This window comes from Sceloporus undulatus, chromosome 3 (genome assembly GCF_019175285.1).
Source record: "Sceloporus undulatus isolate JIND9_A2432 ecotype Alabama chromosome 3, SceUnd_v1.1, whole genome shotgun sequence".
Classification (NCBI taxonomy): domain Eukaryota; kingdom Metazoa; phylum Chordata; class Lepidosauria; order Squamata; family Phrynosomatidae; genus Sceloporus; species Sceloporus undulatus.
Genome location: NC_056524.1, coordinates 9,426,597 through 9,435,359, shown reverse-complemented (window position 1 = coordinate 9,435,359; position 8,763 = coordinate 9,426,597). Strand labels below are relative to the sequence as shown.

Below are 8,763 nucleotides of genomic sequence, written 5' to 3'. Positions count from 1 at the left end.
AACTAACTCACTTCTCCACTGACTTGTTATTTTTAACAGGCTAATTGCTTTTCTGTTCTGGCACAGGAGAATCCAGGCATAAAAGTTAGATGAAACTCAGAGGCTGGATAGAAACAGCTCTTCAAAAAATGATCATTGGGAGTTTATTAAATCGCTCAGTCATATCTGCAGAGGAATTTAACAAGGAAGTGCTAAAAAAAGCCAAAGAAAACCTATACACTGATAGAATGGAGAATTTTTATGGCATTAAGCATGTCAAAAAACAGAATTCTTCCATCTCCGTAATCCTGATGGAAGTCAGTTCCATCTAAAATGATTAGCAGTGATGGTTAAATGGAGTCTCTCTTTATTTGGAGGAAGTAGACCTCCAAATATGACAGACTCATGGCAACAGTGGAAGAAAGCTATTGTCTTCATGTAATAGTTGTGGGCTTCCTACAAGTATCTGATTGGGGTTGTGTTGTTGTTGTGTGCCTTCAAGCCATTTCTGACTTATGGTGACTCTAAGGCAAACTTATCTTGGGATTTTCTTTGCAAGATTTGTTCAGAGAGGGTTTGCCATTGCCATCCCATGAAGTTGAGACCATGCGAACTGCCCAGGGTCACCCAGTGGGTTTCATGGCCAATCATGGAACTGAACCCTGGTCTCCATAGTCATAAGTCAACACAATGTTCATAGCTTTGAGCAATGGAAATTAAAGAGGTGTCAAACTGCATTATTTCTGCAATGCAGTTTAAACTTGAATTGGTTATAAAACTTCCTGGACATCATTTTAATTAGTTACTTCCCGGCTCTGCAAGAAATCCAGGCTTCTCCGTCTTCAATAGGAAAATTTCTAGGTCATAACTTAGATATTTCCTATCTATACCCTCCTTTTTTGCATGGAGTGAAATGGGATAGAAAGTGAGTATATGGAAAGATACAGGAACATGTGTAATCCTGGGATTTGTAGTATGTTGTGGCACCAGAGCTCTCTGGCAGAGAAAGCTAAATATCTCACAAAACTACAAATCTCAGAATTTCATAGCACTGAGCCATGGCAGTTAAAGCACTGTCAAACTGCATTATTTCTGCAATGCAGATTCAGCCAGAAATGGAAAGAAGGGTCATGTTCAGGGTGACTAGATGTCATAACCACAAAGGAGGACAAGGTACTGCAACATGTGGGGCATTCAAGAAAACTGTAGGACATTCCAAAATAAAAGCTAAAAACACTAATATGAATGTAAATTCATGTTTCTTACTCATACTCAAGATGGAGGGCATTTTGGAATTCCTCCTGGAGAGAAGGATGAAATGCAGGACATGTCCTGGAAAAGGAGGGCATCAGGTCACCATGGTCAAATGCTAAAAGTAAATGTTAATGTTAAAAGTAAATGTTTTGTACCTCCCAAGACTGTTGCCTTGAATATTTTGCATTGATCATCTGCAAGGTTTACAGGGTGTTTGAGAAACAAAGTACACAGGCAACAATGCACAGATTAAATATATGTATGTATGCATGCATGTATCAGAAACATGCTTAGCCAAAAGTTTTATTCTTTGGTTAAATTGCACAAATAAATGTGCAAATTAGGAGGAAGGTATTTTTTAAATCTACATATTTTCATGCAGAAAGAAAACACACCCATTATGAAACAAGGATGAAAAGAACATGCAACTGAGAGTCACATAAAGTTAACAAAACTGAGATTGGGATTTTTATTTTATTTTCCAGCCCTAGTTCAAGAAAACACCATCCATTCCCTGAAACTGGGAACAGCAAAAAGATTTTTCATCCCTCTGCAAGAGTAAAATAGTGGAGTCTGTTTTCCCTGCGTTAAGGTCTCTACAATTTGCACAAGCATCCATTGAACAAAACCAGACTCTTTCCCCTTTATGTAGCTAAATAGACACACAGCAAGCACCAAAGGAGAGGCTTTATTGATCAAAAAGACATAAACAACCAACCCAATGTTTCCACCTTTTTAAAAGTCTATGCAGGAAAGCAACAATCACAGCTTGCATAACCACACAATTGGCACAAAATATCTTACAAAGAAAAAAATTCTTCCCAAAATATGTGAAAAACCTCTCACCTTTCTGCCTGGTGGGAGAAAAAAAATCAGATAGTTTATTCTTGTATGTGGAAATGAGACAAGAATTTGCATCTGGAGAATGGAGAACATTATATTGTAACTCAGTCTGCATCTACACTGCAGAATTAATGCAGTTTTGACACCACTTTGTCTGCCATGGCTCAATGCCATGGAATCCTGTGATTTGTAGTTTTGTGAGATATTTCATTTTCTCTGTCAGAGAACTCTGGTGCCCACAACAAACTACAAATCACAGGATTCTATAGGATTGAGCCATGGCAGATAAAGTGGTGTCAAACTGTCTTGAAAAGAGTCTCTCTCTCTTATCTCTCTCTTAGCAATATATGTCAAACAGCACAATTCTAGGCTGCATCAGTAGTACCATTGGGTCCAGATGACGGGAAATACTAGGGCCCCTCTGTTCTATGTTGGTCAGACCTCACCTGGAATACTGTTTCCAGTTTTGGACACCACAGTTCAAGAAGGATGCCAACAAGCTGGAACATGTACAGAGAGGGGCAACCAAAATGTTCAAAGGTCTGGAAACCAAGCATTATAAGAAATTACTTAGAGAGGTGAGGAGAAGAGAAGACTGTATTGTGGCACGAGAGCTGCATCTAAACATCTAAAAGGGTGTCAGGTAAAAGATGAAATGAGCTTGATTTCTGCTTCTTCGGAGATCAATGGATTCAAATTAGAAGAGATCCAAGCCAAACCTTATGGGGGGAATCACTACTCTAAAAATTGTTAGGCAGTGGAATGGATTGCCTCAAGGCATTGGTATCTCCCCTTCATTGGAGAGTTAGGGACTTTACAGACCAGCCAAAAGGGCCAGCGTTGGGGTGGAGTGGGCGCATGGTGACAGTATGCTGTAGGCCCTGAAACTCCACCCCCAAAGCAGTATCATGTTGCCCGGCCAACCAGATGGCGGGCGGCATCACGATGTTTCTTCGGCACAGCATTTAGACATGCTGCACTGAATAAATGGGGAAGAGCTGTGCTGTGGCAGCAAAGGTGCCCTTTTTCCCAGCCAAAAAGAAGCAGCATTTTGCCACTTCTTTTTGGCCTGAAAAAATGCCAGATTGGAGCCGTGGCATGTGGTTGCCACAGCCCTGATCCGGCACTCAAAGGGGCGACAGCAGGCCACTCCTTAAGGGTGGTCTGTTTTGCCTCTTTCAGAGGTTGGATGGGCATCTTTCAGGAATGCTACAATTCTGACAGGGGGTTGGACTAGATTGCCCTTGTAGCCTCTTCCAGCTCTAGGATTCTATGAGTCTATGATTTTCCTCAATACTCTGATTCCCTCATTACTCTGTTTATTTTTTAATTGCAAGGTGACACTATGTGTAATTGGAACTTTGTTGTTGTTGTTATGTGCCTTCAGGTCATTTCTGACATATGGTGGCCTTAAGGTGACCCTATCACAAGGTTTTCTAGGGCTGAGAGTGTGTGACTCACTGAAGGGTCCTTATCACCCAAGCAAAGTTTGAAGTTATCCCAGGGTCAATGTGAAGGCAATGCAGGGGCAATCATGGGGTTTCAATCAGGAGCCATATTAAACACAAATGGGGGTCATTCCAGGGTCATTCCAAGGTTAGGTAAATTTTCTTTTCCCTGAATTTACCTAACCCTGGAATGACTCCTGATTGTGTTTAGGACAGCTCCTGGTTGTGTTTGGCGTCGTGTGATAAACAAACTTGAAACATTATCTAACGCAGGAATGACCATGAAATGACCCTCGATTGTTTTTAGGATGGCTCCTGATTGCATGTGGCATCGTGTGATAAACAAATCTGAAACCCCATGATTGCCCCTGCATTGCCTTCACATTGCCATCACATTGACCCTGGGATAACTTCAAATTTTGCTTGTGTGATAAGGGCCAAGGTCACCCAATGGATTTCTATGCCCATGAAGGGAAACAAACCCTGATGTTCATAGTCATAGTCCCATGCTGAAACCACTACACCAAACTGGCTCACAGTTGATGCTGAAGATATCACAGTTAGCAGCATCACAGGACTTGCCTCATGTAGCATCACAAGAGGTCTCAATGTTGGGCTTTCAAATCCCAGGGCCTGGGATAGTTCTGACCTGGCAACCTTAGTTAAAATTCAATTAAACTATCATTGAATTTCTCCTTAATAACTCATTCCGAGGTTCAAATTTGTAATATTATGGCAAATCTGTCCCCCTACAAAGAGCAATAGGACTGCAGTGCTGTGCAGATTTGGCTATTTGTAGCCAGCCTGGCATTTGCCACACTTCAAACCTGGTCAAGCCAGGAGATAAGGCTGTTTGTCACCTAGGCTGAATTTCTCCCTCCCCTTTTTTTCCCCTCGAGTAGCACTTCAGTCTTTATGTTCAGGACTGTTTGCAGGGACAACATTTCTTTTATACAGGAAATCAATGTCACTCAATAGAATTCACTCTGCAGGGCAGGAAGCGCTCCAGGTAATACTGTGGCAAGAGGAACATTCAAAATGGTTACCCAGGCAGGCAGTTTAATACTGTCACACAAGCCAGAGGCGATGGAACCTGTTGGGACTGTCGCAAAAGCTGATGAGTGACTGCCTAGCTCCCACAGAACAGCTGGCTGGAGATGAAACTGCTGTGGAAAAATTGTTAGAAAACAAACAGGGGAAAGTGTGGAAACTAAATTGCATTTCTCATTAAGTGTCAATATTTTGGGCTTCTTTTTTCAAGATCACAATCATCGGCCCTGTGCTACATGTTTTGTGGCAGCAAAATTCAGGATTTGTCCATCTAGAGAGAACTTGGCAGGGATCGGCTCTTAATTGTTTCGGTGCACCAAGTTCAATGGGACTCGAAAACTGGGTTTTAATTGGGTTTACCGCAAGGAATGGCCTATTGGTTATAATAGGAACTCACTTCTGCATAAATATACTAAGGTGAACAGGCATAGGTGTAATATTCTTCTGAGCCTTTGTTGAAAAGATGGTTTCAACTCATGGTGACCCAATGAAATGAGAGACATTCATGAACATCAGTCATCAACAACCATTCTTAGGTCTTGCAAATTTAGGGATATGGATTCCTTGATTGAGTTAACCCACCTGTAGTAGGTCTTCCTCACTTTCTACTACCTTCCACTCTGCTGAGCATTATCATATTTTCCAAAGAACTATGCCATATAATTATGTGTCTAGAGTACAATAGCCTCATTGTAGTCATTATGGCTACTAGTGGATGCTCAGGCTTGGTTTTCTTCAGGACTCATTTATTTCTTTAATCAGAGCTTGGGAAGGAATTCTTTTTTGGGGACCACAACTTCCAATATTCCCCCTCTACCATGGCCACTATACAGCCTGCAATGGGGTAAGATGGTGGCAGCTGGTGTATCTCATGCCAGGTTTTAATCCATACTATAAAGGATTTCTCCAAGATGCAAGGCCTTATGTCCCAAATAGGTTCGGCATCTCAGATACTCCTTGAAAGCAAAAGATAGATAGATGGATGGATGGATGGATGGATGGATGGATGGATCAACAGATAAATGATAGATAGAGGTAAAGGTTTCCCCCATAGGAGGCAGTGCTCATCTCCATTACTAAATGAGCCAGTATTGTCGAAGATGACTTCTGTGGTCATGTGGCCAGAATGACTGCATGGAACACAGCACCTATTTATCTACTTGGACTTTTACATGCTTTTGACCTGCTAGGTTGGCAGAAGCTGGAACTAGTGACAGGAGCTCACTCTATCATGTCGCTCTTGGGTCTCAAACTGCCTATCTGTCAACCTTGCGATCATCAGAGTCCATGACTTAACGGCAGAGCCACTGCATGCTTAGATAGATATAGATATAGACCTTGAGTGCATTCTGTTTTCAGCTTGTCTTATTGCTGGGTTCCACTTTCTGATGAGCAAATCTTAGAACTTTCCCTTAGCTGTGCAGGACTGAAAGCTTTAATTGAAACAGGACTGTGAAGTCGAAGGTTTTCACTGCAGGCATCCCTAGTTTTTTGTGGGATTTTTGGCAGTGTGGCCATGTTCTGGAAGAAGTTATTCCCGATGTTTCACTTGCAATTTTAGCTTGCATTTTCAGAAGGTGGTGACAGGTATATATACTCCACATACATCCAGGACACCCCGTGAAGATGCCAGCCACAATTGCAGATAAAATGTCAGGAATAAATTCTTCCAGAACATGACCACACAACCCCAAAAACCTACAGAAAACTATAAAACAGGACTGTTGATGCCTCATTAAATTTGGGATATGATTCATATTAATTTCATTCTTGAAGGAAGCAACAAGAGGACTTTTGTTCTCTTTGCAGCAAAATCTTTTAAAATGGCACAATTTTCAGTCTATTCTGTGCAAAATTTGCATGTGGTATTTTTGAATAGAAAACAGCTTTTTCCCCTTTAGATGACTGCAATTTTTTTCCTGCAGGAAACATTAATTAAGCATGTAAAATGCTATTTCCTGAGCATAAAATGTTGCCCTTGGAGACTGAGACCATGCAAAATTCACACATGGCATTTTTGTGCAAAAAAACAAAAACAAATCAAAAGCATTTTAGCACAGTAATAATATTTTCTACTACCTTTTCTCCTTGGAAGAGATGTAAAGCCACATAAATGTCATCCCTGCAGGCAAGAATGATTCATTTTGCCATTTTTCTTATCACTGCAAGAAAATCACCACAAAGTTCAATTTTCAGAGATCATTCACAGTCAAGAACTTGTAAAAGCTATATATACCTTCCCACTCCAGAGGAAGGGGGTTATTTTCCGCACAGACAACAAGTTCCCTGCACAGAAAACAGCCTTATCTGTGAAGAAATGTTGGTTTTTGTGCAGAAAATGTGATTGTCTGCATAGACTTGTTTTCTTTTCAGAAATTTTGTTTTCTACCTAAAAATGCTGGTTTTTTGCATTTTTAAAAATGTGCATTTTTCACTCAGATCAAGTCCCAAACTGAGGCTTCTCATCTCTCTCAGATTTTCACTATTAGGGTTTTCGGGCACTTGAGAAATCTATTCAAACACAAAAACAAAAACTTTTTTTCAGTTCTTCTTTCTACTCCTGTGCTAGAGTTTCCTCAAGGCTTGACACAAACTTTTCAAATAGATATATAATATCATGTTGGGTGCCTTTGGCTATTCACTAGCCTCATACACTGTTTCCCGACAATTTGCTACTGGTTTGAAGTGGGTTGATCTGAGAGCTGAGACCCTCCACTGGATTTGAGAGATGATTGTACAGATCTGTCCATTTTAAGCCAGCCCTTGGAATACCAGCCTTTGGTCTAAGCTTAGAGACTGCAGACATTTTTGCCTCACTATTTATCACTGACTGATTCTTTGCCTTCAAGAATTCTATCAATATTATGAGTAACTATTTCAGGGATTAACTACAGAATTGCTTTATTTTAAAATGCCTCTTCAATAATAGCACAACAAATGTACGTTTGAGGCTAATGGAAGGTCATGGCTTTTGTAAAAAGCACTCAGTGAATACATGCTTGTTAAAAAAAATTAAGACTGAGGAAACACATTTGATAAAATATTACTAAATATATGAGATGATTGCTAAGGAAAGGCAAATCTCTTCTGAACAAACCTTGACAGGAAAACCCCAGGATCTTCCAATCCCTTTCCAAAAGACCTGTAAATGTGTTCCAAGCTCACTTTAACAGTCAGCAGCCACATCAGACAATGGAAATCTGTTCTTCTGGCAATTGGGGTGGAAGGGGTGAAGTTTCCAGCCCCTTCCTACCAGCAAGAGAGGCTGCAACCATCAGAAGCAGGAATCCTGTGGCAATTTCTTGTCACACTGCAGATCACTGGAGAGAAGAGGGTGGAAACTTTATCCACCTGTTCCCCAACTGCCAGCAGAATAGACCTCCATTGCTTGGAATAGCTAGTGGCATTGTGCCAGAAGATGATGCTTAGTTGTGCATTTGTAACTAAATCAGCCATATAGGATAGTGAACATCATTTGTAATGGGTTACTTCAAGATACTGCATGAAATCCAACCTATTCCATTTTCAGTAAGAATCTTTCTAAGGCTGTGCCCACTCTGCAGAAATAATCTAGGTTAACACCACTTTAACTGCCCTGGCTCAATGCCATGGAATTCTGGGAATTGTAGTTTGTTGTGGCACCAGAGCTCTCTGAAAGAGAAGGCTAAATATCTTACAAAACTACAATCCCCAGAATTCCATAGCACTGAGCCAGGGCAGTTACAGTGGTGTCAACCTAGGAGCTTATTGCACCGCCTCCAGTGCCCGACTTATCTCTTCTGAATTTGGCTCAAATTTTGGAAGTTAGGCTGATTTTATTTCACAGACTTTTCCCTCCAAACGGCTTCCGGTTTGGAAAAAATGGACACCAAAGAGACTTACAGGACCCGAATTCAACACTGGAGGCAATGCAAAACCATTTTGAGAGAAAAGTTCGTACAAGAAAATCAGCCAAACCTCTGAATTTGAGCCAAATTCGGAAGAGGTGCAATAAGCTCACTAGAATATTTCTGCATTGTGGATGCAGCCTCAGATATAACATAGCTGTGTCCCATCCATCCCCTCCTTTTTGCATGAAGTGGAGTGGGATAAAAAGTTAATATCTGGAAAGATACAGGAACATGTGTTGTATCTCAGCTTTTATGCATACATACATAGAGAGAGGAAGGGCCAGCATAGTGTAGTGGTT

General features: G+C 40.9%; 1 long non-coding RNA gene across 1 annotated transcript; it reads right to left on the bottom strand.

Annotated features, from left to right (window-relative positions):
• Nucleotides 1-1,245: 1,245 nt before the first annotated feature.
• Nucleotides 1,246-7,868, bottom strand: LOC121924685. Its single transcript, XR_006102696.1, has 3 exons — nucleotides 7,672-7,868; nucleotides 6,654-6,736; nucleotides 1,246-1,348 (listed from the first exon to the last, which is right to left on the bottom strand). It is a non-coding gene; the product is annotated as an uncharacterized LOC121924685 (long non-coding RNA).
• Between the last annotated feature and the right edge of the window lie 895 nt (nucleotides 7,869-8,763).